The sequence below is a fragment of the Balaenoptera borealis genome (assembly GCF_965194805.1).
Source record: "Balaenoptera borealis genome assembly, chromosome: 10".
Lineage (NCBI taxonomy): Eukaryota > Metazoa > Chordata > Mammalia > Artiodactyla > Balaenopteridae > Balaenoptera > Balaenoptera borealis.
The window spans coordinates 111,995,072-112,020,507 of record NC_138874.1 but is presented as its reverse complement, the minus strand read 5'-3'; the positions used below and the strand labels follow the sequence as shown (position 1 = coordinate 112,020,507).

The following is a 25,436-nucleotide window of genomic DNA, read 5'->3' as shown; positions in this document are numbered from 1 at the left end:
CCCAGGACAGATCTGGGCAGCAGAGCGGAGACGAATTGGTCAGGCAACGGGTATGGCAGAACTGCTGGTGCCCTTACAGACGGTGGGACCCAGGTGTTACCTGGTTACTTGGGGTGACAGCTGACCTCAAAGGTTGGACCGTGACCTCGGGGAGGTCATCTTGACTTTGCATATCCAGAAATTATTCTTGACAGAACTTACGAGGTCTGAGTCACAAGGATCAAACTCACATGTGACAGACGTTTAGATTGGAATTCATTCTCAGAAGCCCTGGGCAGTCACCTCTATGATCAGGACCAGAGGAAGGATAAGCCATCCAGAGGTGCATGGCGGGGACAGTCAGGTGGCTAAGCCACAGCCCTGGAGGGAGAGGTGGGACTCAAAGGTTCCACACTACTTATTCGTTGTGGGACTCTCATCAAACACTTGTCTAAACCTCAGTTTCCTCATCTATAAAATGGGAATAATACCTCCTAGAGTTGGGATGGATTAAATTATGTGATTCTCGTAGGGCATTTTGCCCAGTGCCCGGCCTATAATAATGCTGAATAAATTAGCTCTTTTAAAAATCTTTTTTAATTTTTAAAAATTTTAAATTTTTTATATAATTTTGAAGCATTACTTTCCATTTACAGTTATTACAAAATATTGGCTCTATTCCCCATGTTGTGCAATACGTCCTTGAGCCTGTCTTACACCCAGTACTTTGCACCTCCTGCTCTCCCACCCCTATGTTACCCTCCCCCACTGGTAACTACTGGTTTGTTCTCTAGATCTGTGAGTCTGCTTCTTTTTTGTTATATTCACTAGTTTGTTGTATTTTTTAGATTCCACATATAAATGATGTCATATAGTATTTATTTTTCTCTGTCTGACTTATTTCATTGAGCATAATGCCCGCCAAGTGCATCCATGTTGCTGCAAATGGCAACATTTCATTCTTTTTTATGGCTGAGTAGTATTCCATTGTGTATATGTACCATGTCTTCTTTATCCATTCATCTGTCGATGGACACTTAGGTTGTTTCCATATCTTGGCTATTGTTGATAGCGCTGCTATGAACGTTGGTGTGCACGTGTCTTTTCAAATTATTAATTCAGGGCAGAGCGAGGCCCAGTAAGCCATTCCTGCCCCACAACGGGCCCCTGTCCTAGGGAACAGGACCTTGGCGGCCTCCACATTTGGTGTCTTTCTTTCTGCAACTGTGTTGGATAAGCCCTCCCTGTTCCTGTCTGTGTCATTGGACATCCCACTCTGGATTTCTTCAGAGCTGCCTTTTCCATTCACACGTCCCTCTTTCGGCCATCGTGGTCATCCCCGGCCGACTCCTGCTGGCCCGCAAGTTCAGCCAAGCCTCCGAGGTCTCCAGCCTCACCTTCCAGCTTCAGACCTGGGAGGCTGCTCGTTGGTTAAGGGGGACTTCTGCGGATTCCAGAACTTCTCCTGCTTTTTCTCCAGTTTTACTGAGATACCATTGACATACAGCACTGTATAAGTTTCAGGTGTACAGCATACTGATTTGATTTACAGACATCATAAAATGATTATCACGATAAGTAGTGGACACACATCATCGCGTTTAGATACGACACTAAAGAAATAGAAAAAAAATTTTCCTGGTGATGAGAACTCTTAGGATTTATTCTTAACAATGTCATTTGTAACGTACAGCAGTGTTCATCATCTTTGTCGTGTTGTGCATTACATCCCCAGTTCATTGATTTACTAGTTTAACCCGAAGAGTAAATGTTTTTCCTTTATTTCTAAGTTCTTAAAGAACCCTTCACCATAGCATGTCCACTGCTTCCTACAACCACTAATGGGCCAACTCTATTTCCTTCAGTTTAGTTTAAATATATCTTGTTTCAGTATTAACTGTTTGGCCCACCAAATCATGCTATGAGGGTTTTAAAACTTTTTCTGGAAGAGATCAGCCAGCTGGGTCAATTGTACTGGTGTTTGCTGCCTCACAAACCCATGTGTGGGCAGTGATGCAGGACTACTCAAGGCCAGTGTGATGGAGAACAAGAGAAATCAGGAAGTCACGCTCACATCTGAGTATCAAATATTAGCATTGCATTTTCCCATGTAAAATATTTACTATCTTAGACCAGATCATGGGCCTGAGAACTTGTAAGTGAACAAACAAATAAACAAAAATGAGTGACTTTACTGTTTTTTGTTATTAAGGAAAACATGTGATGCCTCTTCTTAGTAAACAAACTTTGCAAACATCTTGAAAAGAGGATTTTTGGAGCCCCAAGGGCTACAACTCATTTTGTGAACTTAGGATTCAACTTTACTGAGCCTGATTTGTCTTCTCAGACCTTCTTTTTTTCTAAGGTATTTTTCTTCTGTGTCACATTTGCTTGAATAGCCAAGAAGGTTATTTATTTTACTAGATAAGTTGGAAGCACTTGGCCAGGAATCTGATCATCTTGATGATCAGATCATCTTGATGAAACCGGGCTGTGCTGTGTGAATTTAGGAACTGACCTCTGTAAGACTCAGTTTGATGTCTATAAAATGGGGATCACCAAGACTATCCTTTTGTTTAAAGAATTAAAGCAACAATCCATGAAATGATCTAGCATAGATCCTGAGGCATAATTAGTGTCCCTTAAATATTAGCTGGTACTGCTGTTATTAATTCAACTAATATTTTTGCCCTCCCCTTATATGGCAAGCATTGTGCAAACACTGGGGTACAGTGGGGAACAAAGGAGAAGGTCTTGTCCCCTGAAAGCTTGCAGCTTCGTGGGGCAGAGAGATGTCAAACGGGTAAGGCTACAAATCAGGAATTACACTGTTTTTGCTTCTCAGAGTGTAAACAAGAGTAGGAAAGATGTCTTGGTCTTGGCAAGCCAGGCAAGGCCCGCAGGCTGGAGGCACCATCACCTGTGGGAGTAGCCAGGTGAGTTTCGGGCGGAGCAGACAGAGACACACAGACCCGCACGGGGCTGAGCTTGTGGCTGGAGACTCTGGCTGAGGGCCAGATGGTGGAGGCTTGGAGAATGACCTGGCAGCCAGCCAAGGGCTGACAATGACCAGACCCCACCAAGCGCCTTGACAGGACTCTGTCCTGTGCGCTGTGGGTAGCCACTGAAGGCTGTAAGCAGACTAGCAATAGAATTCAACTTGTACTTTAAAAATGAAACCCTGACTGCTGTGCTGAGAACGAAATGTAGGACATTGTGCGTGGGCGTCAGAGGCCCGTGGAGACATGACGTAAGAGTTGGTGGGATTCATCGAGCCCGGAGGCCATGGAGCTGGAGTGAAGTGGAGGAGTTTAAGAAATAATTAGGGGGAAATGACTGAATCCCAGGCTGTTCAGATGCAGGTGAAGATGCTAGGTCTAGAGAACTGTTAGATGACTCAGACCACAAGGATGACAGCGATTTCAAATAAAAGTGTTTTGTGAGAATGCGGAAAAGCTTATTAATGATTCACTTATGCAGTACATCTTAAATATGTAACTGAACTAACAAATTAAATATTGTAAGTAGACAGTGGACTGTTTCCATGGTGTATATACATATCTATATAAATCAAATATAAATACAAATATGTAGATATATCATGGTCAGAGATCCTTTTGGTGTCTTCTCATTGTGAAAATTGAGAAATCATCTCTCTGGGATTGCCCTTAACCTTGGCAACTGTGGCAGGTACCAAGCTTCCTAGCTGTCCCCAGGCTCTGTGCTCATAAGGGCACCTCCCTTTGTGCAGAAATCCAAGACCTCTGGTTAAAAAGTCACCTGCTGCTTATAAATGCCTGGCATCATTTGTTCAGCTGAGTCTTTCCTGAATCCGTGGAAGGGCTGATTTTTAAAAGATTCTAACCTATGCATTTATATATTTTTATCTTTATCTTTATTCTCACCTGTATAAAATGAGGACAGTTATATTCCCTGGCCATCTCCACGGTTGACAGATGAAAGTTATTTTACAAAGCAGTTGTAGTATTTTATATGCGATATAATTCTTATGTGATTGCCATGACAGGTCATATTTCCCCATTTTTCTTTTGTTGTTGTACATAGAATTTTATTTAAAGAGTCAATAAAAAAATTTTTTTAATACAGCATAGATGTACATTACCACTTCTGTGAACCTGAGAAAGTTGGGGAAAATAATAGATTGTTATGTGCATACAGGTCTTCTCTGTTCTAAGTTTTATTCGGATCAGAAAGAGTTACTTTGCTAAAATCAGAGCAGCTCCTGCTTTCTCTGAGCAGCGAAGACTATCTCAATACAACTGGAGCATTTGATCCCAGAACTGCACATGACATGGATGTTCCAAGGTTACTTATTGAAGCATTCTTTTGTGAGAAGACTGGGGTGAGTGTAACTGACATCTCGGCCTCAGGACGTCATTGTCTTACGTCATTCCTTCCTGGTCTGTCCTTGGGTCGTGACTGTTGTGTGTCAGTGTATTTTGCAGGCACATCAAGGTCAGGTGGTTGCTGTCAAGTGTAGGACAATCCTGTCTGGAAGCACATACGCAGAGGCATAAATGTTTGTGGGAGAGGGGCTGGGGGCTGTGGGCAGGGATGCAGAAGCGGACCGGGAAGCATTGAGCGTCTGGGCGAGGGTGGGGGGGTGGGCAGTGGATGGGCAGTGCTGAGAGTGGATGAGTGGAGAGTTTAAAGCCACAGAAGTCCCTTCATTATCATCATCATTACTGTTGCTCCCCTTTCAAAGCTGCAGGAACACTACTTGTTAGGAATAAATATGCTGAAATGGTACTTAAAGAACCAGCCTTTGCCATCTTGATAATAGTATGAAAGAGATTTCTGGATACATTCGCCATCTCCCCATCCCCTATGGCTCCTACTTAACCTCATCTCCATCATTTTCAGCCCCTCCCATGACTCAGGGGAACTTTTCTTCCAGTTCTTCATTTTTTATTTGGTACAGTCTCTGTGTCCCTAACTGGGCTATTGCCCAGATAAATGAAGTAGAATCCCAGATTCATAGACCTTCCAGCGTGCAAGTAAATGGAAGTGAGACCGTCTGCTGGAAAGTAGGCTCCAGGAGGACAGATCTGGTGTGGTCCCGGCTGAATCCCCAGCACCCAGACCTGAGCCTCGCACACAGGGAGTGCCAGACCCTTGAGGGTACAGTGAACGCAGGGACCTCAAGGGTCACCTTGTCCTTTTTACACATGGAGACCCTAAGAGCATGGAGGTTTAGGCACTTGCCCAAGTGCACGTGGTTCAGATAGTAGTGTGGCTGGAAACTAAACCAAGAGTTCCAGGCGGAGGTTGTTTCCTGGTACATTGGTATTCCTACTGTGTGGTTGCAGGGCCGTGGAACTCTGGCTTTGATGTGTGTCCGTTCATTCATTCAGAAAATATGGTTGCTGTGTGTTAGACCAATGGTTCTCCATCCTGCTTGCACACTGGAGTTATTGGAGAGCTTATAAAAAGGGTCCCCAGGTGGGGAGGCTGACTTGATTTACTTTTCTCTGGGCGTCAGTGTTTTTTTTTAAGTGTCCCAGGTGAGTTGAGCAGGCAGCAGAGCTGAGGGCCACCATGGAGGGAGGACCAGGCTGGTGTAAGTCAACAGTCTCCAGGGAGGGCTGACCCAAAGGGGCTGCTCTTGGCCGGGGTGGTAAGCGCCCCATAGACCCCACCAGTGCCCACCTCCCGCCCTGCACCGCTCCTGACCTCCTGTCCAGGAAGCCCTTGGACAGTCCACACTGCGTGGGAAGTGGCTCCTGGTGGGGGTAGCAGAGGTGATGCCATCTTTCTCGGGCCCATGTGCCCCCCAGACATCTGCTGCCTCTGTGCAGATGCCTCTAGTCTGGGCAATGAACCTCATCCCCTCTGCACTGTCACTCAGCTGTACCTGGACACAGCCCTCAGGGAGCCGGGTGCTTTGCTGGGATTCAGAGAAGGGTAAGATGCAGCCTGTGGTCCTGAGGGGCTCTGGCTGCATGAGGGAAGCCACGTCTGGGTGTTCATTTTACAAACTAGGGCATCATAAGCACCTTCGTTTTCTGTTGGGATTTCTAAATCAGTTTTCCTGGAAACCTTTGCTGTTTGTTTTCTTAAACTTGACTATCACGGCCATCAACACCTTATGAATGTTTAAAGAGCCTTATTGGATGGCATTGTGAGGACCGTGTGTGTGATCTGAGGGTCTGGAGCCGGAGGGAGGCTGAGGCTGAATGTAGCCGTGAACCTGACTCAGGACGCAGTCTGGGGTTATCCCGTACCTGAGGTAACTTCCTGGGATAAAAGGGAGCCCTCTCTGCTTCCCGAAGACAGTCAGAGCCTAGGGACCGTGTTCAGTTACCAAGACTCACAAACCCCCGTTGAGCAACGAAGGGAAACAAAGGAAGCCCCGCCAGGCACACGACATTGATGAGTGGCATTCGGCGGCGAGGCTGCCCCGAGCTGGGGCTCCAGGTTAGGAACCCCCAGGAGGGAAGCATTGCTGGAGAAGCCAGCAGATGAGCTCAGAAAGGAGCCCCCCAAAGCTGTCCAAGATGACCCCCATTTTGGTGGCTGGAGAGCAGTGCTCAGAGGGCACCGCCCCCCAAATGCCTCCATGCCCAGGGTGGGTCACGGCCAGAATGCACGTGCTCTGATCCTTGAGAGGGGGCTGACGTCAGGGAGGGGAGATAATTACAGTTTTACCTTGTCGGGACATTTTTGAGGCCTATTGTCTTGATATGATTTCTGCACATGTGAGAAGATGCCCACCAGGAAAGGGTGGCTCCCGGAGACGGCAGCATGCCCAGCGGCTCCGGGGAGACCTGGGAATGTGACGGCAGAGCAGCTGGTGGCTCTCTCCCCTGGGAGGTGGCAGCTCCTGTGGGCCAGCCATTGGAATCCCAGGGCAGGAATGACGGTCTGGGAGCACCAGGGAGGGGGCTGGGCAAGTCTGAGATCCACACTGGGTAACAGGACTGCAGGGGGTGGACCCCGTGAGCAAGGTGAGGAGGGGAGGGCAAGAGGCAAGAGAGTGTCCCCTGGGAATGGGCTGAGTCCCCAGGCTGAGAAGGAGCTTGTCTCTGCTCTCAGGAGTTGCCAGGTCAAGTGGCTGGGCTGCAGGTTGGCCCTGGAGCTGAATGATTATGGAAACAGCTGATGTGGATGGAGCACGGATCCGTGCTAAGCATTTTCATCTACGTCATCGTATCCGCTCTTTTTTTTTTTATAAATTTATTTATTTATTTATTTATTTATTTATTTATTTATTGGCTGTGTTGGGTCTTCGTTTCTGTGCGAGGGCTTTCTCTAGTTGCGGCAAGTGGGGCCATTCTTCATCGCGGTGCGCGGGCCTCTCACTGTCGCGGCCTCTCTTGTTGCGGAGCACAGGCTCCAGACGCACAGGCTCAGTAGTTGTGGCTCACAGGCCTAGTTGCTCCGCGGCATGTGGGATCTTCCCAGACCAGGGCTCGAACCCGTGTCCCCTGCATTGGCAGGCAGATTCTTAACCACTGCGCCACCAGGGAAGCCCCTCGTATTCACTCTTGACACCACCCCTGTGAGTTGCATGCTGTTACTCTCCCTGTTTTACAGACATGAAAGCTGAGGCCCAGCACCTGATCAGGGAGAGAGCTGGAACCCAGACCCAGGCGGGCAGAGCCCAGGCTGGTCCTGTGTTCCCATGGCTTGGCATCCTCTGGGCCTCCAAGGGAAGGGATGGGCCTGGTGGGGTGAATAGTCCTGCCCAGGAGGCGGGGTGGGGAGCCTTGGAGAAGCAACCAGATGGCTCCACCAGAGAGACAGCAGGGCCACGTGAGGGGCTGTGACTTCCCGCCTGGCACTCTGGCCCTCAGCATCTGGCTGTGCCTTGTCCTCCCTCAAGTCCAAGGGCAGGACGGGGGCTGGTGGACCTGCCGGGGAGAAAGATGGGGAAGGCCGAGGACCCAGCTCACTGTGTGTGAGGCTTCTCTCACCACCTGTGCAAGCTCAGGCCACACCGGAACCGCGGCTCGTTCACGGCTTATCCCAGCCCCACACGGTGCCCTGGGCCCAGGAGCCCCTCCACAGGGACGAGTTGGGTGGTGCGTGAAGACCCGCACCGTCCTTCCCCCAAAGATGTTCTAATGGAAAGTGAGTCCAAGAGCTATCAGAGGACCCAGCGTTTTCCCTTGGGGACAGGAGTTCCCCCATCTTATCCAGTCTCTACCATCGACAGTGAGCACACGTGTCCCAGTCTCCCAGGGGGGTCATTTGTGGACAGAGCCATTAGCTGGTTTCCTAAACACGAAGAGTTGGCTGGTTAGTGATGATCCCTACGTGGGCTGACCTGCCTCGTAGAGCAGCTTCCCCACCCCCGAGAAGGAGGAAATGATAAGCGAGCATAAATCACGCCGAAAGGAATGCATCCTCATCGGGAGTTATTAGGACAGATGACACATTGGCGAGTAGATGAAAACCCTTTGATGAAGACCAGTTGTAAAAGCACAAGCTAATGCCCAAGAAATGCATTGCGATGACTCAAGAGTGTAATGTATGCATTTCCCTCCTTCCCTCTCCCTCTTTTATTTTTTTAAAAAAATCGCAGTAAATGTCAAGAATGGTGAAACAACATTTCCTGTGTGGGACCCTGCGGGGAGAGGTTCAGGGAAGGGCAGGTTGGAAAGGATCCTTTTAATCAGTGAGTGCTAAGTGCAGTTTGGTGCAGTCATTCTGTAATGGCAGCAGAACTATGAATCATGGTCCTACACAGGCATGTCTGGCCACGAAAGTGTAGTTGTAACAGGGTGTCTGCTTGGAGTCTGCAGAACACGTATCAGAGCATGGCTGAACGTACCATCCAGAGATGTCCCAGAGAAGGAACCCAGAGTCACAAATGCCTGCTTGTGTCCTGTGTCTGTTCCTAAAAGCATGAGGAGGCACTTAGCTCGTTGCCTTGAGCAGCGGCTCTTTAATCAGGCAGGCTGCTCTGTGTCCTTGCTCTGCCCCTTCTTAGCCACATGACCTGGGGCAGCTCCCCGACTTCCATAGGCTGCTTCCTCTTCTAAAGAGAGGACATAATCACAGCACGCCACTCAACTGACAGGTTTCTTTGATTTCAGGCAACGGAAACAGACTCTGTTGACTTCAGCAGAAAGGGGATGTAAAGGAAGGACGTGGAGTAGCTGGCAGGATGAGAGGAAGGTACAAAGAACCAGATCTGAGACAGGACAAACACCAGGGCCACTCGGATCTCGTTGGGAGGACCGGTGGGCAAGCTTGTCAGGATGTGATAAGTCCAGTCCTTGTGTCATCCTGTCAGTGTCGTATTTCAGAAAGAGTATCTGATAGGCCCATTAAGTCACTTCCCCACCTTTGGGCTGGAGGAGAACAAAGCACTTTCTTTGGCCAGTGGGGGAGGCAGAGTTTCTCTTAGCAGAAGAACAAGGCAAGAGGGTTATGGCGATTAATTTACCTGGCGCACATGAAGTTCTTGACACCATGCCTGCCACCCTGTAAAGAGCTGAAAAATCAGCAGTGTGTATGAACAAGTATAAATCGGAATTATTGATAGCAGATCAATAATATAAGCTATTCTAAATAACAGGATGCACACACACACGAATGAGTACAATTAACATGGGAAATCTGAAGATCAGTGGAATCTATCAATGTCCATATCCTGACTGTGATGTTATCATACTGCAGTTTTGCAAAGATGTTACCATTGAGGGAAACTGGGAAAAATGTACAGATATACAGAGAATCTCTATGTATTATTGCTTGACAATTGCATGTGAATTTACATGATAAAACTTTCAGTTTGGAAAGAAAAAAAAAGCTAATGATGACTCCAAAATTTCAAGAAGTTTTTTTTTTTGTCCCTGTTGGAGTTCACTGTTTTAATTCCCCATCCACACCCCCAGAAAAATAATCAGAAAAATGCTGTTTAAATATGAGTTTCGGGACTTCCCTGGTGGCACAGTGGTTAAGAATCCGCCTGCCAATGCAGGGGACACAGGTTTGAATCCTGGTCCGGGAAGATCCCACATGCCGCGGAGCAACTAAGCCCATGTGCCACAACTACTGAGCCTGCGCTCTAGAGCCCACAAGCCACGACTACTGAAGCCCGCATGCCTAGAACCCGTGCTCCACAACAGGAGAAGCCACTGCAATGAGAAGCCTGCGCACTGCAACGAAGAGTAGCCCCCACTCACCACAACTAGAGAAAGCCCATGCGCAGCAACGAAGATCCAACGCAGCCAAAAATAAATAAATAAGTAAATTTATTTTATTTAAAAAAAAATAATAAAATAAGTATGATTCCCAACAAGAACCTAGTGTATGGCACAAGGAACTATACTCAATATTTTGTAATAACCTATATGGGAAAAGAATCTGAAAAAGAATATGTATACATATATATGTATAACTGAATATATATATGTGTGTGTACATATACATGTATAACTGAATCACTTTGCCATACACCTGAAACAAACAAAACATTGTAAATCAACTATACTTCAATTAAAAAAAAAAGAAATGGTAAATCAATCAATCAATCAATGTAAGAGTCCTGAAGGATTAAACCTTCTTTTTAAAAATTTGAGAAACACATATGATACAATAAAAGAGCATCAAAATATTCCCTTTCTAAAAATCCTCATTACTGGACATTTGATGAAATTGCCTACCCCACACACATACACACACACACACACACACACACACACACACAGGATCCCTCCCAATAAATGTGAACAAAACGTCAGCCTGCATTGTCCCCAGTGGTCTGTCTTAGGCAGAGCTGTTTACCCTCAGGTCATATCTCCTAAATGCTGGTTCCTTTAAGTAAAGGCAGGCCCTGGTGAGGGTTAGCTTGTGAGGAGTGTTTTTAGGTTTAGTGGGTCCCTGGGTCCGTGTTTATACACTCTGCGGTTATCCCGGGACAGGAAACCTCATCCAGGAACTTTGAAGGGCCCGTGGTCAGTGTGCTCATCTTCTGTCACCCCAGGTGGATGGGAGCCCCTGCCCTGGTGGAAGGTGGGATCTGGCCACACACCAGATTTTTGCTCATTCATTCTCCCCTTTCTAGTTCTTCCTGCCCACATTTATTGGTGGTCTATAGCCCATAAGCCCCTGTGCTAAGCAGAGTCCTACCTTTGAGGAAGTTATAGTTGAATGGGGGACCATGACATGTGCCCCTATAGTGACCAGTCAAAGCAGTGGGTCCACATGTCCCGGGCGCAAAACAAAATGCTCAGTGAATTCAAGTGGAAGAAAGTGAATTCAGCCATGTAAGCATTTAGCGCTCCTGAAGTTTAATTACATTGTAGGCAAGGGCTCCTTGTGGCATTGGCTTTCCAAAGCCCTTCTACAAGTGTGTAAGTCCTCCGTTTCCCCCCAACCCACAAACTTAAATACACCCCTCTAGAGGTGGTGGGGAGTAGGGTTTGATTTGACTCCATTAACTGTCAGGAGTGGCTAGATATTAGGAGGGGAAATTGATTACAGAGGAAGAAAATGTCTTCCAGAGCCAATTGGAAAGAAAGAACGGGAACGTTTTCACCTGTAGGAGGCAAGACTTAGGAGAAACACAAGCTGTGTGGTCTCAGGCAGAGTACTTAACTGCTCTGTGCCTCTGTTTCCTCAAACTGTCAACTAGGGGTAGTAATTGGACCCAATGGGTGGTTCCGGGAAGGAAATAAGTAAATAGCTGAGAAGCACTTAGAACAGTGCCTCGCTTGTGATACACTCTCGATAATGGTCAAAAATACTGAAATGTCTTTACATGTTGACGAGCCTGTCAGAGGGCAGAGATGTCTTCTGATTGGCCACCGAGGGTTGCAATGGACCAGCGAGTGGAAAATACAAAGTATAAGCAGAGAAATCGAGGGGTGCACGTGTGATTACAGCTCAACAAACAAAAGTGAGCTGCCTCGGGGGAGGGCCCAGTAATGACGTAGTAGCATTTGTGTGTCCTGGTTCAGAGTCAGAGGCAGAAGGAAAGACAGAAATGATCATTTATGATGTGCTAGCCTCTGTGCTAAGTGCTGTCGCGTGGGGAATTTTGCTGGTTTTGTTCATTTCTGAGTCCCAGTGCCTAGATGAAAAGCTGGCACATAGATTAGGCCTTATTCTAAAAAGAATATGTGAAAAACACTAATTCAAAAAGATATATGCACCCCAATGTTCACAGCAGCATTATTTACAATAGCCAAGGTATGGAAGCAACCTAGGTGTCCATCAACAGGTGAATGGATAAAGAAGATGTGGTACATATATACAATGGAATATTACTCAGCCATAAAAAAGAATGAAATTTTGCCATTTGCAGCCACATAGATGGACTTGGAAGGTATCATGCAAAGTGAAATAAGTCAGACAGAGAAAGATAAATACTGTATGTCACTTATGTTCGGAATCTAAAAAATACAACAAACTAGTGAATATAACAAAAATGAAGCAGACTCACAAATATAGAGAACTAGTGGTTACCAGTGGGAGAGGCAAACTGGGGGTGGGAGAGTGGGAGGTACAAACTGTTGGGTGTAAGACAGGCTCAAGGATGTATTCTACAACATGGGAAACAGAGCCAATATTTTGTAATAACTGTAAATGGAGAGTAACCTTTAAACACTGTATAAGAATAAAAATAAAAATAACATGTGTAGGAGCCATGACTCAGAGTGAAATACAAAGTAATTTCAGTGGTGAGGTGGGTAGGGCCTGGGACTTGAACCCGCGTCTGATGCTTTCTCCTGCAATCCTCCGCCAGGGCCCGCTGCCATCCGGGCCCTCAGAGACCCTTCTGATTCTCAAGTCTTTGGTTTGAAGAAATTACAAAGCTCAAAAAGCCTGTCCCTGAGTCGTTGGGTCACAGTGAAGGCTCAGGAAACAGGCTTTGTTTTTAATTCCTCGGAGTTTTAGTGAATGGCTAGACAGAAAGGGAGGTGAAGTTATGGCCTCTGTGAGCTGACCGTATGATCTGTTTGTTGCCACCATGCTGATTTGAGAAGTATTTTTAGCGTCGCACACTCATTATTCATGCTTGACGTTTTTACTAGTACCAAAAACTAGATAAGAGCAAAGAATTCTTGGTTGGTGACTTATACTCAAGGTTGGCGCCCAGCCTTGTCGTAAATGATTCACTCTCTTCTTTGGCTCTGGAATGCCATCAGTTCCTGATGACTGGGGCCAGAGAGCACCTGAGTTTCTCAGGACCAATTCGGACGTTGGGATTGCCCGTGCGTCACTGATGGCAAGCTCTCTCCTAATATCTGATGGTAACCGTTGAGTGGATTAGGGCTTCCAAGTTCCTACTACTACTGTGATACGTGAGCGAAATTTGCTTAGGATCTCAGTTGCTGTGAAATTTTTCTCACTGCTGGTTTTGTTGACATTGTACTTGAGTGGAATCCAGGCTATTTTGTCTAGGAAAAAGGGTGAGAAGAGTATTGTAATCCCGAGTATTGTATACAGTGATCTTTTAAAACCATCTCCAAAGGTGGTAATGCATAAATAAAGCAGGCACTTGATTCCCTTTAAACTTCCTGGCATTCTGACTCAAGATACAGTGAAGTTGATTTGAGATCAATGGTTTGAGGTTTGACCCAGAAAGGGTTTTCTGAGGAACCACTTTCAGATCTTTTAAAGGATAATTGGCATTATTTTCCAAAGAGAAATGATTTTATACAATTTTGAAACTATTTTCATTTAAATATCAAGTGGCATTTCTTTTTTGCTTTAGAAAAATAAGAGCTTAAATATGTACCTGCGTGGATGGCTTGGCTATTAGTAGAGTTTACCTTGGGTCGTCTGTAGGCATTTCCTTGAGGATAGAACAATTAAATCTGAGATGTTTTATAACAGGTTCAAAATAAAATGGAGAGTTAAGCAACTCCTCTTACCTTTGCATGAATAGATCACCATCCCTGCAGATGTCTTTTCATCCTTTTCTCAATTTCTGAGAAAGAGGGCTATCATTTTGTCCCTGGGGCCATTTTTTTGCCTGTATATTAGTTCCTATTTATCCCTTTCTTTGAGCTCCAGGATTCTGTGTCCTTATTTATTTTCTTTGTTTTTACCATCTTTCCTAGGTCCTTCTCCATTTATTCCTTCCATTTGACTTCTACATATGCTCTGATACCTCCACTGTTAAAGAAAAATCCATATCCATCCATCCATCCATCCCCAGACTTTTCTTATCTTATAGCCAAACTCTGCATGCCTGTAGGCTCTGCTGGCCTCCCTCTTCTCCATCCGTTTTCCTCTCATACCTCCCACCCCCCTTCAGAGGTCCCAAAGGGTGGACCATTTTCTTGTCAAATCCAATACTTTTTTCTCAATCCACTCTCTCCTTGTGTCCCTGTTGTCACCCTCTCCTTGAGGGTACCCTGTACTCTCTTCCACAGTGATCTTTTCCCCAGTGTCCCCAGCCTGTCGCACTACTAATTCTCTTTACTTGCTTCTCTTTCTCCTTGGGCCTCTACGTGTGGATGGGTGCCAAGGCACTCAGTTCTCAGCCCTGGGGTCTTAATTCGTAGGCTTTCTCTGGGACCTGTCTCCCAGTACCAGCGATTCCAAAATAAATGCCCAGTCCTGACCTACCATTCACTGCCCAGTCATTCAGGGATGTCCCATTAGCCTCCCAAAGCCAGGCCCTCCAAACATGATTTCCTAGTCTCCCCCAGCTCCGCTTAATGGGCTTTCATTCCCAACTGCAATCCCTTCTTCTCAGGCTGGCGGGAACTTTTTTTTCACTTTCTAGATCTGGTCTCAGTGCTCACATTTCTTCCTTCAGAGTCTCTCTTGGGTATGTCCTTCCTCTTCCTTGCCCTGTTCCAGATTTGCATCCTGCACACCTGGGTTTTCAACAGTCTGCTAGACAACCTTCCAGAAATTTCCTACTACCGATTTATCTTATAAAGAAGCCAGACTAGAATCTGAGGCTTGCCATGGCCCTCCCTCTGTCTTCTCCCTGCCAGCTGAGTGTTCATTCTCAAGCACAGCGCGTCACTGTGATGCACTCACCTCTCATGGTCCCCCTGTTCTGGGAAGGGGAATCCTGGTTCTGTAGGAGAGCTCGTAAGTCCCTTAGTGTCATGACTCCAGGCTCCCTGTTCATCTGTGTTGCTGCTCGCCATCCTCTTCCACCTCAGGGCCACCCCCGTTCAGATCACATACACTCGGTTTCACTTAAATGGAATTACCCTTCATTTTCAAACATGCCTGGACATTGACACCTCCATGTCTCTGCTCATACAGCTCTCTTGTCTAGAATGCAGTCATCACCTTTGCCTGGTGAATTAGCATCCACTTATTCTTTTTTAATGTACAACTCCGATGTAACCTTCAAAAGTGTTTCCTGTTTAATCTGCAGTCCCCCTACCCCTGTCCCAACTCAGATAGGATGTTTCCTCTTCTTTTGATCCGTACATCTTTATCATAGCACATGTATTTTATTACATCTATTAATAGGCCGGCTCATACTCACAGAGTATGAACTACATGGGATCTGACATACAATGTCTTCCCTTTGAATCCCCAGCCCCAGACCTGTAAAGTAATAGATGCCAATAAACACCAATTGAATGAAATGTTCAGTGACCCCTTCCTGCTGAAGGAACAGCATTGGGTCCCTATAAACTGGTTTATCCAGTCCCAACTTTCCACTGTATTTACCATGATTCCGCAGTACACAGTCAGTCCAAGTTTTCCAGAAAACCCTGGGCCCATTCCCACACGTGTGGGTTCCTCGTGGCCCCTCTTTTCTCTGCCTCTATAGGAGTTGTGCTTCTTCACCATCTGTACCCTCCCCCCTCTTCCATGCTGTCTGCACTTACCATTCAAATACAGCTGGTACACAGCCTGGCGAAGACCCCGGTGTGCTCTCCAGCTGTCTTTCCCTATTGGTCTTATCTCCCAGGACTTTGTGTAAGCTGAAGGAAGACAAAGACCATGCCGGGCAGTTGTGAATTCTACCAATGTTGGCTTCATGGTATGCGCATGGCTGTATATCACATTCTTGATGAGTCGTTTAGATATCTCTTATGGCATTTCTAAGAACTTAAGACCATCAGAGCCACAGTTTTAAGGCTGAACCCTTGGGCTCTAATCACAAAGTTGCCAAAACATGAGTAGGAGTCTGGAAATGACTAGAATTTGAGCAACAGAAACCCTCTGCCCCCAGCCTGATCCAGTTGGTACTGTGCCTTTCACCAGATTTTAATAAAGCTACAAATCTCTTCTCAACTAGTTTACTCTAGAATTTAAAAGAGCTTATTTGTAGAGGACAGTCACTGAGGCTGAGTCTTAAATTACCCAGTATCCATGTCTGTACCATCTCAGGGCAGTCAGAAGCCCTCCCAGCTCTGCAAAATAGCCCACGGTCTAATTCTAGGGCAAAAGATGTTATAACCTGCTTCCATTCGGCTATTTCTCCCAAATGCCTAGAGATTTGCACACAAGTGTCTAAAAAGCAGAGTATGTTTTCTCGTTAGTATTCTATTCATAAAGCAGGTATCTGTAGCAAAGTTCCACTTTTATGCCCCCTAAAAGAAGTCAATAAAAATATATTTACCCTGAAAGTGAAAAATGCATCCCATAAATGTTTTCATTTTGCCTAAATGACCTCCCCCCCGCACACACAGAAAGTTGCTCTCCACTGGTCCATGCTGAGGATAATATTAGTCTCTGCTTCACAGGGAGCCAAGAGAATTAAATAAGTTGATGTATGAAGAGAGCTTGGCACAGTGCCTGGGACAGAGTAAGAAATCAGTAAATGTTCACTCTGGTTATAATTGAACACCCAAGATTGCAATCCATAATTACTATCAATTTTACGTCTATGCTGCTTAAACAATTACGAGTTGGGCACGAGACTTCTGATGAGGATTTGATAGCCGGTGGCATCAGCTCCTAGGGATGGGACCCGCACGCCGGGGTCTCCCATACAGAGGGCAGCCTTGGTGCTGCTCACTCAAAAGCTGCTGGTCCAGCGACGCGGTCCTCCTGGCCCCCTCCCCGCGACGTGTTGCAGCCACCACACACAGATGCTCTGCGCTTGCAGACGGGATGAATGGGTCTAAGGGGAAAAGCAAAAGGATGAAGTCACTCCAGTCCCACGCGGGTGGACGGGGGACCACCCCCTGGGCTTGCTTGTCCTTGCCCCAGTGTCACGGCCTCGGCTGGGTCACGTCCCTTTCGGGGGACAGCTTTAATGTGGAGAAAGGAATGTGCCCTTCCCTGAGATCCTAAAAGTCCACAGCACTCTGTGATGTCAAAACAAGGCATCAGAAGGAGCCAACAAGCGCTGTTTCTCACCATGACTAAGCCCAGAGCTGGGAGTCTGACTGCGTCTCCTCCTTTCTGCCCAGACGTAGGCATCTTGGGACCCTGAGGAGCCTGGGGACACCAGCCATCGCTTTGTTTGTTGTTTATATAGAAAATCGAGAGAGAGAACCTCTGTACCTACTTCAACTCAAGTAAAGCTGAATGGGTCTTCGTTAAAGGGGTTTGCTCAGCGTGTTGTCCGAGGGTTTGTGGGGGACCCACTGTGGACAGATGAGGGGGAAGCTCGTGATTTACAGACCGCTGTGCTCATACAATCTCACGGAGGGGGGACCCCCTCCCCCCTCCCCCATGCTATGCCAGAACTGCTTACGTTGTACTTAACGTTGCATCATTTTGCCTTGATTTGGAAAGTCTTTCGGGAATTTCAGTGGAAAATAAGCAAGCCTGTTCAGTGTTGACTGCCGAACCAGAAATACAACTCAATCCCCTGCTTGTAGAAAAAGCCTTAGAAGTAAAAGTTGTATTTTACAGAATAGGTGAATGGGGGTTCCTTCAAATGTCCAGGGTATTTTAAAGTACTTTTTTACAACTTGACAGAGTCTGGGGAAAAAAGAGGCTTAAAACTAAAGTGTTTGGAGCTGCTGCCAATTGAAAATGAATCACAAATGAAGATAAATCACCCCTGAGCATATAATGTGGAACAATGGGAAAATATTATCAGAATTGTAAAAATCCGATTTGCATGCAACTTTTCAGAAACAGAGCTTTACAAGCATGAATTGAAGCAGGCAGACATACGCACGTAATGGGAGGGGGATGGGGGGGAATCAGTCTAAGATTCCAAACATGTATGTCAGGAGATGATTATTGGATTTGAAAAAATATGCTGTGTTTTACAAAGTATTCCCCCCACCAGCTCTTTCTGTGCCATGAGGGATTCCAAAGGGCGTTTATAAAATGCACTAACTACCAAGACACCGTAGAGCGTACCAACAAGACGATTAATCGCACGACTTACTACGTATCTGTTGCTCTTTTTTATTCTGCGCATGTGTTGTCACTAACCCGTATAGTAATCTCGCAAGCGTTCTTTCTCCATTTTATAGATGAGGACACGATTCAGAAAGGCTTACACAGCTTGCCCCGGGCCACACAGACAATGAGTACCAGTCAGGGTTCAGACTCAGTTTACCCTGGCCTTAAACATATCTGCTTTTCCAGGGGCTTGCCAGGGCCTCCCAGGCAAGTGAGGGACAGGATTGAGCCGCTTCCTGTCGTGGCCTCTACGTGTCTTCCAAAGAGTAGACTGAACCTTGACCCGATGCACGCAAGCTTGTCAGGTGGAAGAGATGTGGCCCCAGATAGAGACGCTGCAGTTTTGAACAGAGTCATGTTTCTAAGAGATGGGAGGACACCATTTCCTGAATGACATTTTTTTAGAAGACAGTTTTACTTCCTAGTTATGATTTTTCTGATCGATGTATAATTCACATCACATAAAATTCACCCTTGTAACGTGTACAGTGTCAGCAGTTTTTACTATTTTCACAAAGCTGTACACTCATCACCACGATTTCATGCCAGTACATTTCCATCATCCCCCCAAAGAAACCGCATACCTATTAAAGTCACTTCCTGTTTCCCATCGTCCATCTCCCCCACCCCCTGGCAAGCACTCATCTTTCTGTCTCTGTGGATTTGCCTATTCTGGACATTTCCTCTAAATGGAATCATACACTATGTGGCCTTTCGTGTCTGGCTTTTTTCACTCCGCCTGTTTTCAAGGTTCAACCGTGCTGCAGCGTGGGTCAGAATTCCATTCCTTTTTTAAGACTGAGTAATATTCCATTGCATGGATACAGCACATTTTGCTTATCCATTCATCAGTGACTGAAGGACATTCTGAGGCCACTCTAAATTTTGTTCCAAAGAGTTCGGCGTAAGCCCCGGCAAACCAACAAAGTAAGGTCGTTTGCTCTGAAATAGAGGCATAGCAGTGACCTAGCGGCAGCTGCAGCAAGTAAAGCAGAGGCTGCTCGTTGCTGGTGAAATAACATTGAAGATCCTGACCTTTCAGGACATTCCAGGCTGGTATCCTGCTGCCAGCTGCTCACTTACTGGGGTCCAGCCGCTCTTCTCTCAGTTCTCAAATATGTGTCCTTTCCATCTCAGGGTCTGTTCTCTGCCTGGAAAGTTCTGCCTCCAGCTACTGCCTGCCTGGCTGCCTTCTCCTGGGCCTTCGGGCCTCAGCCTAAATGTCGAAAGAAGACAGTTGACCGCTGTGTCTGAAACAGGCCAGCCCACCCCTTATTTTTTCCTCCTGCTCCCCTTTCTTTTCCTTTACAGCAGATTTCATAATTTATAACTGTGTGTCTCTTTATTTTATGTCCACCTCCTCCATTACCTGTAATCGCCATTGACAGCACGATTTTTGTCGTTGTTACTTCACCTCCAGGGCCTGGCTGGATCGATATGTGGACTCAGTCAGTATCCACGTGGGCACCTGCATCCAGGACAGTGGTCCCCAGAGTAGCAGCAGCGGCAGCACCTGGGAACTAGTGGAAATGCCAGTTCTCAGGACCCACCCATGACCTCCTGAGTCAGAAACTCTGGGGCCGGGGGTCAGCAATCTGAGATTTAACAAGCCCTCCAGGTGATTCTGATGCTTACTCAAATTTGGAAAGCACTGGTGTAGGAAATAGCCCCAAATTCACTCTAATTACTGCCCATGGTGTTACAACCTCCCTCTCCAGCCTTTTGGGCCCAGTACGTGGCCCAGAGAAGTAGGAGAGATTCCTAAGACACACAGTGAAGGTGGAAACAAATATGGCGCCCAGGCCTCCTGCAAAGTATGGCGCTTCCTTCCGTGCCCGTATGGAGCCCGCAGGTCCTAGGAAATAAGTGCGTCTTTAGACTTTTGCCACTGGCCGCCCCCGAGGCTGGAGAGTTCTGGCCCTTTCCCTGGGACAGCATCTTCAGGACATTTGTTGGGTGCTGGCTGTTCCCTGGAAAGGCTCAGAGCGGGTGTGGAGAGGCAGGGCCGTGGGGATGCTAATTGTGGTCCCTTAATTGTGCACACCTGCTGTTGAAAAGTAACGTGACCCCATGTCAAGTATAGTGAGAAAACCAAAGCTCATTTAGCGCCAGGATGTCAAATCCTTCCGAAAGTTCCCTCCAGGTGGTGGCCGATGTCTGGCCTTGGGGCCTGCGTCAGCCCAGCCCCAGGAGAGGGAGCTGCGCCCCCGTGGGGTTGCTCTGATGTCTCAGGCAAGGACATGAGCCCCTCCAGCCAGCCATGGGGAGTGGGTTGTCTCCGTGTCACAACACTTGACAGACCCCTAGGGGCCTCTGACACTCACCCCAGAGATTTCCTGACATCAGTAACTCTGTTTAAATCACAAACATCTCGTCGTGCCCACGAAAGCTCAGATCACAGAGCTCAGTTTCTCTCTCCTCTTAGGGGCCGACGTCCACCATCCGTCACCTGCACCCACAGTGTTCACCGCTGTGCCGTCAAATGAGTGTTTACAAAGGGTGTGTGTGACTTGTATAACTCTTCTTCAGCTAGTGCAGAGTCCTTAGAAGTGGACACCCCAGGCTTTGTCTGAGTGCGAGGTGCTGAGCCAGGGCTCTGCCTTCGGGCTGGTCCCTGCAGAGCAGATGGGACGCCCCCTGCTGAGCGGCGTGTGTGCCAGCGGGCAGGGTGGACACGTGCCAGAACAGGCCCGGCACGGGGGTCTGAGCCCGCTCGGGGCAGAAGCCGGGGCGGGTGTTCTGGAGACGTGCTGCCTGAATGGGGCTTAGAAGGGTGGAGGAGGAGGACAGGGTGGGAGGCACCAGACAGCAGGGACACCCAGCAACTGAGTGTAAAATCCTCGGTAAAATCCCGGTGCCCCTCCCACACAGCCCCCACCTGCCCACCTCGGGGGGAGCTGCTGGCCTTTCTTTAGACAAGGACCAGATCCTTATTGCCATTAGAAAATCGTGGGAGGGATGGACTGGGAGTTTGGGGTTAGTAGATGCAAACTATTACATTTAGAATGCATAAACAACAAGGTCCTACTGTAGAGCACAGGGAACTATATCCAATCTCCTGGGGTAAACCGTAATGGAAAAGAATATGCAAACGAACGTATATATGTGTACAGCAGCAAATTAACACAACATTGTAAATCAACTATACTTCAATTAAAAAAAAGATTAAAAAAAAAAGAAACTCACGAATACGTGATCAGACAGTTCCAAATGAAGTGAATGGTCCTCTTCAACCTCACAAGGTTTCAGGAGTCCGGCACGGAGATGAAAAAGTTTCAGCCACACGCTACATCCCTCCTTAGATCCACGGGGAAGAATTCTATTGTATTTCGTCCTTTTCAGATGACCTTTGTTTCCTCATAGAGAAAATACAGAGCGAAATAGATACTGTGTGCTTTAAACTAACTTCTGAAAAGCACGTGTCACACCCCACAGCCATTATCTTAGAAACATGGTGTCTGTTCCCGGTGAACAGAAGCTCTGAGTTACCCATTGGGCTGGACAGCCCCATTGGTCCAGAAGGCGGATGGTTGGAAATCCAAAGACAGATTTTGCAAATGCAGTGAGAGGTGGCCTGCCGATCCTGTTGATGAACTTTTCAACAGAGCTTCACTGTTACATTATGTCTTAAAGGAAAGGCTTTATCTACCCATGCCCTCTCTATAGGACGTAATAGCACAGATTCATGGAAAGTGATATTTTTCCTATGAAACTTCTATCTCTGTAGTTTTCCTGTCCTACCTCTAGCTAAAAAAACATTGTTAAATTATGTGTCCAACTAATGCTGTTTGAATTAGTTCGGCATCAAGTTAGTCTTTCAACTGACATTGTTGCTGGGATTGTTTCTCCTCTACTCTCCCCAAAAAAATAATTAAAAAAAAATGTAGACACAGTTTTTACATCTTAATTTTGGTTAATTTCAGCTCCCAAGGTGCCCACTTAGTCAATGTGATCAAACTCATAAAACCTGAGGCCTAAATATTTCAGTCCTGGAAACCTTCTATTTTATCTCTTTGTCTATGAATAATTCATTTGTCTGCATGGTCTCTGAAGCAAATCCTCTTTATAAAAGAAAAGGGGAAAAAATGTAGAAGGGCAGAAGGAGTGCCAGTGAAATTTCAAGTTTGCCCTCAGAAACCAAGTTAAGATTTTTGAGGGAGAAAAGGAGTTCCTATTTTTTGTGGCTCTTTACCAAGAAGATAGTAACTACAGGTTTTTGAAATGAGCTATTGACTGGAAGAAGTAGTGACATCGATATTTAAGCATAATGCCACACAGATTCCTATTCTAGAGAGTAAATTCCATGTTCTTGTGTTAATTTCTAGAATGTTCTATATATTTGGGGGCTTATATCTTAAACTTTCAGATTATAACTTAAAATACCGTGGTAGCAAGAATTTTGAAGGATCTCCTTTTACATACTACGTGGACTCCTGAAAAAGAACCAAAATTGAATTCATACGAATAAAACCATCTTAATGCCTTTTTAACAGGTATGCTTTGGAGGAGCATCTTTTGTGTAGCTAACTTTGTCCTTGCAGACCAGCAAACCAGCCAAAAATTCCTGTAGCGTTCTAATAGCCAAGGCAAAGAATAAAACAGTGGGCTATGCATTTCTCATAGTCCAGAAAAGGAAGTCAGGCACTTTGAAGAAGATCTCCACATTAAATACACCAAGAGGGTATTTCTTTAAAGAGTGTTGGGAAGTGTGTTAGTAAATGCAGTGGCTAATGGGAGGCCAGGGCGAAGGGCTGTGGGAGAGGTTTGCTGGGCGCCGGGAAGTTTTATCACCGACACTGCCTAGAATTGCCACGCACGGCCATAATAAGAAGCAGAGTGGTTCTGGTCAGTTTGAATTGTTTTAGATTCTCTGCAGACAACGCCCGCTCTTGCCTGTCCCAGGGCGGATGCTCCCATGGCCACCACCCCCGGAAGAGCCCCTTCCCTGGGCCTGGGCGATGCCACACCCTGGGGTTCTCTCCCTCCTCTGTGATCTGATGTCTCCCTAGACCCTCCCAAGGCTCCTCCAGGCTGGTGCTCTTCAGGGTATTCCTCGGCTGCAGTCTCCTCCCTTTCTACACTTGTCCACATGACACACAGACCTGTGTCTCCGGCTCCCACTTCTCTGGAGTTCCAGAACAGTCCAGAAATCTCTGGAAACCAGATTGTCCATACTCAGCTGTCCCACAGGCACTCAGACTCTGTAAATCCAAAACTGAGCTCGCGGTTTTGCTCTCCTTACCCCACCTTTATCCCTGGGGCCCCCATCTCGGGCTCCGGCATCTCCATCAACCCGTGGTCCAAGCCGGATGCCCACGAGTCAGCCAAATCGGCCCGTGCCTTTCCTCCGTGCACCGGGTCCTGCTGGTGCCGTCTTCGGCATATCCCTTGATTCCCTCTCTTGTCTCCACTGCCACTCACCCGGTCTAGCCCCATCATCTCTCCCTGGGAGCTCGGCCACAGTCTGCAGGCATTCTCTGCTTCTGAATCGCAAATGTGTTCTTCATCCTCCCACAGTGATGCCTCCTCCCTCTCAGGATGAAACCTAAACCCCAGCACTGCCATCAGCCTGCCTGAGCCCCTCGCACAGCAGCCCCGGCTCTCACTTCCCTGACTGCCTGACCCCGAACTGGGGATGTCCCCTGAGCTGCCCTTACACACACCACACTCTCCGCTGCCCCCTTGGTTTGGCCACATCCTGCCAACAAGCAGATCAGCCATCGCCTCCTCCCGTTTGTTCCCCTCGTCTGCATCCCTCTCTCACCTGCATCCCTGCCTCCTTGCATCCCTCTCTCACCTGCGTCCCTGCCTCATCTGCATCCCTGCCTCACCTGCAACCCTCTCTCACCTGTGTCCCTGCCTCACCTGCATCCCTGTCTCACCTGCATCCCTGCCTCCTCCTTATCCAACAGGTTGCCAGGTCCTGGAATCTTACCCTCAGGTTCCCGATGCCACCACCTTAGTTGAACATTTCCATTATTTTTCATGTAAACCAGTTGTTTTTAAACATTTCTTAAAACAGTAGAGCCCTTTCCTTCAAATGAAACCCAGGGCAGAAAGTGGGAGGGGAGCAGTATTGGACGATGAGGCTGGAGAAGGAGATGGATGAATGTTACAATGTTTATCGAGCGTGATCTGAGCTGAACATTGCTCTACGCGTCCACAGGCCTTGGCCCTTCGATGCCCCATAGCCCAGTGGGGCCATTCAATCCCGTCTCGCAGATGAGGACACACTCATGCGGGAAGTTTACATAACTTCTTGAGGAAGGTCAAGAAGCCAGTGTGTGCAGGGGCTGGGCTCAGAGCCACGTGGGCCGACCCCGAGCCCCTGGACTCGCCCCCGCCCCGGGCTGGGTCGCCAAGCCCTCATCAGATGCTTCTCGCATCTTGAGCTTGTCCTGTTTCCCTCCAGGTGTCTTTTCTCTTGCCTTTGAATGACCATGTTCGTGCTGCTCTGTGTCCCTCCCTGGAGGTGACAACTTCCTCAGGCTCGCCCTGGCCTGGGACCCACCGACCAGTGGTGGCCGGGCCTGGACTCAGTGGCCCTGTGGAGGGACACCGTCCCCGATCCTTCCCGTCCCAGCTCCAGCTCCCTGTCGACTCCTGCCCTCTCCTCCAAGTCCATCCAGCCTTAGTCACAGGCTGCCTGGCCTCGATTTCCCACCCACGTGCTTCTGCACCTGTGATTTGAGGGACTTCCTTTAGGCACTGAAGCCCTCATCCGGTGACCTGTGGACAGACTATCCTGGTTATTTCCTGGGGTGAGCATTGGCGTCATCAACCCTCCCTCTTTTGGGAATTATTCCTGTTTTCCAGAGCTGGCTGACCTACCACCACACTTGGATCTCCCTCCCCCTTCCTTTCAGAGATGGAGGAAAATACAGATCGATGCTTTAAAGACTTAGCATCCTAGCGGGCCAGCAGAAGCATGGATAACCAAGTGTGTTTCTGTGTCCGCCAGGCCAGGCGTGTCTTGAATTTTGATACTACCTGCACCGTATTTTCCTTCATAGCCTTCACAGCACTCAGCCCGTTATTTGGCAAAGACCAGCTACTCAAAAAATAATAAAAGAGTCATACTGTTGAACTATAAATGATATAATTCGATCTGGTTTCTAAGCCTCTGTTTGTATGTTGGATCGTGTGGTTTACATGCTGTGAAATAACAGAAAATGTTGATATTG

General features: G+C 47.3%; 1 protein-coding gene and 1 long non-coding RNA gene across 4 annotated transcripts in view; one reads left to right on the top strand and one right to left on the bottom strand.

Annotated features, from left to right (window-relative positions):
- Positions 1–25,436, top strand: part of ADAM12 (ADAM metallopeptidase domain 12) — a 387,856-nt gene that overhangs the window by 136,994 nt on the left and 225,426 nt on the right. The window lies entirely within an intron of this gene.
- LOC309635417 lies at positions 10,640–24,160 on the bottom strand. Of its 3 annotated transcripts, none has more exons than XR_014248828.1 (5): positions 24,135–24,160; positions 24,079–24,100; positions 17,248–24,028; positions 15,768–17,008; positions 10,640–13,355 (listed from the first exon to the last, which is right to left on the bottom strand). It is a non-coding gene; the product is annotated as an uncharacterized lncRNA (long non-coding RNA). The 3 variants fall into 3 exon arrangements; XR_014248829.1 differs by having other exon boundaries at positions 17,399–24,028; XR_014248827.1 differs by having other exon boundaries at positions 15,768–24,028.